Source organism: Marmota flaviventris, unplaced genomic scaffold, assembly GCF_047511675.1.
Source record: "Marmota flaviventris isolate mMarFla1 unplaced genomic scaffold, mMarFla1.hap1 Scaffold_1407, whole genome shotgun sequence".
Classification (NCBI taxonomy): Eukaryota; Metazoa; Chordata; class Mammalia; order Rodentia; family Sciuridae; genus Marmota; species Marmota flaviventris.
This window is the reverse complement of record NW_027287985.1, coordinates 25,185-31,184: the sequence shown is the minus strand read 5'-3', so window position 1 is coordinate 31,184 and position 6,000 is coordinate 25,185. Positions and strand designations below refer to the sequence as shown.

Sequence of the window (6,000 nt, the reverse complement as noted above, 5' to 3'; positions counted from 1 at the left end):
AACACTTCCAGCCACAGGAAACCCATCTAGAATCTCCATCCAACTCTACAACCCCATCTGACCCTGACACCTTCCCTGCACAGGATGTCCAAGCATGGAAGGACGAACTTGAGAAAGTACGTCCTCTGGAAACCTCCTGCCTTTCTGGGCCAATGCCACGGGCATCTCGGAGCCCCACGCGACATAGATTCCAACAGGAGCCCCAGCCCCACCCTGAAGCTCCAATGCCTGAACCCCACAACTTGTGCAGGAGAGGAGACCCTCAACGCCTGTCCAGCGCCTATGAAAGGCACTTGGCAAACTGCTGAATTTCATCACTCTCTACTTCCTTCAGGCACAGGCAACAATCCTTACGCACTACTTTGGACCCAGTTAGGCCTTTCCACTCCCCAAACCATTCACGGCTGTCCTATGCTCAAAAACTACAAGCTGAGGTCTCGGGTTCACATGCGCCTCCTACCAGAGAAGTCATGCCTGAGGTCTGCCACCACATTGGCTCATTCGGGATCCAAACTGCGTCTGTGCTCTTTCAGAAAGCACATCAACCACCATGCATGCAGCCCCACGGGCGGACCAAAAGCACACAACGATACTAAGGCTTTTTCCTGAAGCACTTCTGATGCCCCAACTCGAGAGTCAACCATCTATCAGGAGGATCCATTCCCAGAAGTGGCAGCAAAAGGCCCCGCTTGGTGGTAAGACCCAGTTTCTCCATTTGCATTCCCTCAAATGTCCATCTACTCATCCAGGCACTGGTCCCTCTGGAGACCCACCCTTCCTTCCCCGCGTGGACCATGGCTCCTGCCAACATTGTGTGGCAATACCACTGGCAACACTGTAGCATTTCCAGGAAAAGAGAAAACCCACCAGACTCCCGGAAACACCACGCCCCTGTGCACTAAACAAGGGTCTCCCATGCTTTGCGCTGGGCCTGCCTCCGCCTTCCGCTAAAAGAGGACCTCAATTTTCTCTGGAACACCCAGCAGACCACCATGGTTCTACTCGCCCTGGCAAAAACGTCTCCAAGCCACAAGAGGAGGAAACTTACTCTCCTGGGCCATGGCCCAGAACGTCCTAGTACGCCTGAACCCTACTGCCGAACTCCCACTAGGAAATCACCCCGGGCAGGCCAATGTCTTCCTCAACGTCTTGAGCTCTGGATCACCCATGCAATGCCGAAACCAAATCAGGACTGACACTCAGAGGACTACAGGCTCGGAGTCCTAACGCCCAGTGAACTCGGCTGAAAAAGGGCTTCCTTCCAGGGTCCATTCCCACACAGCCCCCGTTGGCAAATGGCCACAGGTTTTTCCCCTCCGCCACCCGACTCACTGCAGCCCCCTACGTCTACGTGGTGGACCTCAGTTTCGATGAGAACGACGGTATAGAGTTTTCACTCATTTTGTTCAGCTTCCAAGGAATGTTTTTGTGGGAGTCATCATCGATCCACGCTTGTGACCCTCACCTGGCAAGGAGCAACCTCGGTGACTTGGGGCCAGGAGACGCTTACCATCGTCAGCTATGAAGGGCCACACTCAGGAAACAGAGGGCACGGCCATGCGGGTGTTCCCCGTCCTCCCTGGGCATCTTCCCACAGCCACAGGAGCCGGCGGCAACCTTTCCATCCTTCCGAGGAAGCACGACCTGCCATGCGTATGCAAGAGACAAAAGAGAGAAATGCCCATGAAGAATAACCATGACTGGCCTGCTCCGCAGCCTGCTGCTCCTCAGTACACGCTCGTTAGGGAATGCAGACTTTTCAGTTGCCTGCGCCATGCCGGCCTTAGCTCAGGTCCCATGTGGCTCTTAAGGTGACCAAGAAACACTTCCAGCCACAGGAAACCCATCTAGAATCTCCATCCAACTCTACAACCCCATCTGACCCTGACACCTTCCCTGCACAGGATGTCCAAGCATGGAAGGACGAACTTGAGAAAGTACGTCCTCTGGAAACCTCCTGCCTTTCTGGGCCAATGCCACGGGCATCTCGGAGCCCCACGCGACATAGATTCCAACAGGAGCCCCAGCCCCACCCTGAAGCTCCAATGCCTGAACCCCACAACTTGTGCAGGAGAGGAGACCCTCAACGCCTGTCCAGCGCCTATGAAAGGCACTTGGCAAACTGCTGAATTTCATCACTGTCTACTTCCTTCAGGCACAGGCAACAATCCTTACGCACTACTTTGGACCCAGTTAGGCCTTTCCACTCTCCAAACCATTCACGGCTGTCCTATGCTCAAAAACTACAAGCTGAGGTCTCGGGTTCACATGCGCCTCCTACCAGAGAAGTCATGCCTGAGGTCTGCCACCACATTGGCTCATTCGGGATCCAAACTGCGTCTGTGCTCTTTCAGAAAGCACATCAACCACCATGTATGCAGCCCCACGGGCGGATCAAAAGCACACAACGATACTAAGGCTTTTTCCTGAAGCACTTCTGATGCCCCAACTCGAGAGTCAACCATCTATCAGGAGGATCCATTCCCAGAAGTGGCAGCAAAAGGCCCCGATTGGTGGTAAGACCCAGTTTCTCCATTTGCATTCCCTCAAATGTCCATCTACTCATCCAGGCACTGGTCCCTCTGGAGACCCACCCTTCCTTCCCCGGGTGGACCATGGCTCCTGCCAACATTGTGTGGCAATACCACTGACAACACTGTAGCATTTCCAGGAAAAGAGAAAACCCACCAGACTCCCGGAAACACCACGCCCCTGTGCACTAAACAAGGGTCTCCCATGCTTTGCGCTAGGCCTGCCTCCGCCTTCCGCTAAAAGAGGACCTCAATTTTCTCTGGAACACCCAGCAGACCACCATGGTTCTACTCGCCCTGGCAAAAACGTCTCCAGGCCACAAGAGGAGGAAACTTACTCTCCTGTGCCATGGCCCAGAACCTCCTAGTACGCCTGAACCCTACTGCCTAACACCCACTAGGAAATCACCCCGGGCAGGCCAATGTCTTCCTCAACGTCTTGAGCTCTGGATCACCCATGCATGCCGAAACCAAATCAGGACTGACACTCAGAGGACTACAGGCTCGGAGTCCTAACGCCAAGTGAACTCGGCTGAAAAGGGCCTTCCCTTCCAGGGTCCATTCCTACACAGCCCCCGTCGGCAAAGGGCCACAGGCTTCTCCGCTCCGCCACCCGACTCACTGCAGCCCCCTACGCATACGTGGTGGACCTCAGTTTCGATGAGAACGACGGTATAGAGTTTTCACTCATTTTGTTCAGCTTCCAAGGAATGTTTCTGTGGGAGTCATCATCGATCCACGCTTGTGACCCTCACCTGGCAAGGAGCAACCTCGGTGACTTGGGGCCAGGAGACGCTTACCATCGTCAGTATGAAGGGCCACACTCAGGAAACAGAGGGCACGGCCATGCGGGTGTTCCCCGTCCTCCCTGGGCATCTTCCCACAGCCACAGGAGCCGGCGGCAACCTTTCCATCCTTCCGTGGAAACACGACCTGCCATGCGTATGCAAGGAGACAAAAGAGAGGGATGCCCATGAAGAATAACCATGACTGGCCTGCTCCGCAGCCTGCTGCTCCTCAGTACACGCTCGTTAGGGAATGCAGACTTTTCAGTTGCCTGTGCCATGCCGGCCTTAGCTCAGGTCCCATGTGGCTCTTAAGGTGACCAAGAAACACTTCCAGCCACAGGAAACCCATCTAGAATCTCCATCCAACTCTACAACCCCATCTGACCCTGACACCTTCCCTGCACAGGATGTCCAAGCATGGAAGGACGAACTTGAGAAACTACGTCCTCTGGAAACCTCCTGCCTTTCTGGGCCAATGCCACGGGCATCTCGGAGCCCCACGCGACATAGATTCCAACAGGAGCCCCAGCCCCACCCTGAAGCTCCAATGCCTGAACCCCACAACTTGTGCAGGAGAGGAGACCCTCAACGCCTGTCCAGCGCCTATGAAAGGCACTTGGCAAACTGCTGAATTTCATCACTCTCTACTTCCTTCAGGCACAGGCAACAATCCTTACGCACTACTTTGGACCCAGTTAGGCCTTTCCACTCCCCAAACCATTCACGGCTGTCCTATGCTCAAAAACTACAAGCTGAGGTCTCGGGTTCACAAGCGCCTCCTACCAGAGAAGTCATGCCTGAGGTCTGCCACCACATTGGCTCATTCGGGATCCAAACTGCGTCTGTGCTCTTTCAGAAAGCACATCAACCACCATGCATGCAGCCCCACGGGCGGACCAAAAGCACACAACGATACTAAGGCTTTTTCCTGAAGCACTTCTGATGCCCCAACTCGAGAGTCAACCATCTATCAGGAGGATCCATTCCCAGAAGTGGCAGCAAAAGGCCCCGCTTGGTGGTAAGACCCAGTTTCTCCATTTGCATTCCCTCAAATGTCCATCTACTCATCCAGGCACTGGTCCCTCTGGAGACCCACCCTTCCTTCCCCGCGTGGACCATGGCTCCTGCCAACATTGTGTGGCAATACCACTGGCAACACTGTAGCATTTCCAGGAAAAGAGAAAACCCACCAGACTCCCGGAAACACCACGCCCCTGTGCACTAAAGAAGGGTCTCCCATGCTTTGCGCTGGGCCTGCCTCCGCCTTCCGCTAAAAGAGGACCTCAATTTCTCTGGAACACCCAGCAGACCACCATGGTTCTACTCGCCCTGGCAAAAACGTCTCCAAGCCACAAGAGGAGGAAACTTACTCTCCTGGGCCATGGCCCAGAACGTCCTAGTACGCCTGAACCCTACTGCCGAACTCCCACTAGGAAATCACCCCGGGCAGGCCAATGTCTTCCTCAACGTCTTGAGCTCTGGATCACCCATGTAATGCCGAAACCAAATCAGGACTGACACTCAGAGGACTACAGGCTCGGAGTCCTAACGCCAAGTGAACTCGGCTGAAAAAGGGCTTCCCTTCCAGGGTCCATTCCCACACAGCCCCCGTTGGCAAATGGCCACAGGTTTTTCCCCTCCGCCACCCGACTCACTGCAGCCCCCTACGTCTACGGGTGGACCTCAGTTTCGATGAGAACGACGGTATAGAGTTTTCACTCATTTTGTTCAGCTTCCAAGGAATGTTTTTGTGGGAGTCATCATCGATCCACGCTTGTGACCCTCACCTGGCAAGGAGCAACCTCGGTGACTTGGGGCCAGGAGACGCTTACCATCGTCAGCTATGAAGGGCCACACTCAGGAAACAGAGGGCACGGCCATGCGGGTGTTCCCCGTCCTCCCTGGGCATCTTCCCACAGCCACAGGAGCCGGCGGCAACCTTTCCATCCTTCCGAGGAAGCACGACCTGCCATGCGTATGCAAGGAGACAAAAGAGAGAAATGCCCATGAAGAATAACCATGACTGGCCTGCTCCGCAGCCTGCTGCTCCTCAGTACACGCTCGTTAGGGAATGCAGACTTTTCAGTTGCCTGCGCCATGCCGGCCTTAGCTCAGGTCCCATGTGGCTCTTAAGGTGACCAAGAAACACTTCCAGCCACAGGAAACCCATCTAGAATCTCCATCCAACTCTACAACCCCATCTGACCCTGACACCTTCCCTGCACAGGATGTCCAAGCATGGAAGGACGAACTTGAGAAAGTACGTCCTCTGGAAACCTCCTGCCTTTCTGGGCCAATGCCACGGGCATCTCGGAGCCCCACGCGACATAGATTCCAACAGGAGCCCCAGCCCCACCCTGAAGCTCCAATGCCTGAACCCCACAACTTGTGCAGGAGAGGAGACCCTCAACGCCTGTCCAGCGCCTATGAAAGGCACTTGGCAAACTGCTGAATTTCATCACTCTCTACTTCCTTCAGGCACAGGCAACAATCCTTACGCACTACTTTGGACCCAGTTAGGCCTTTCCACTCTCCAAACCATTCACGGCTGTCCTATGCTCAAAAACTACAAGCTGAGGTCTCGGGTTCACATGCGCCTCCTACCAGAGAAGTCATGCCTGAGGTCTGCCACCACATTGGCTCATTCGGGATCCAAACTGCGTCTGTGCTCTTTCAGAAAG

The 6,000-nt window shown here is 54.8% G+C and overlaps 3 non-coding genes across 3 annotated transcripts; all 3 read right to left on the bottom strand.

Moving 5' to 3' along the window:
• Positions 1-1,356: 1,356 nt before the first annotated feature.
• On the bottom strand, positions 1,357-1,448 carry LOC139703943 (small nucleolar RNA SNORD116). Its single transcript, XR_011706018.1, has one exon. It is a non-coding gene; the product is annotated as a small nucleolar RNA SNORD116 (small nucleolar RNA).
• A 1,729-nt stretch (positions 1,449-3,177) lies between these two features.
• LOC139703946 (small nucleolar RNA SNORD116) lies at positions 3,178-3,269 on the bottom strand. Its single transcript, XR_011706021.1, has one exon. It is a non-coding gene; the product is annotated as a small nucleolar RNA SNORD116 (small nucleolar RNA).
• Positions 3,270-4,997: 1,728 nt separating this feature from the next.
• LOC139703942 (small nucleolar RNA SNORD116) lies at positions 4,998-5,089 on the bottom strand. Its single transcript, XR_011706017.1, has one exon. It is a non-coding gene; the product is annotated as a small nucleolar RNA SNORD116 (small nucleolar RNA).
• Between the last annotated feature and the right edge of the window lie 911 nt (positions 5,090-6,000).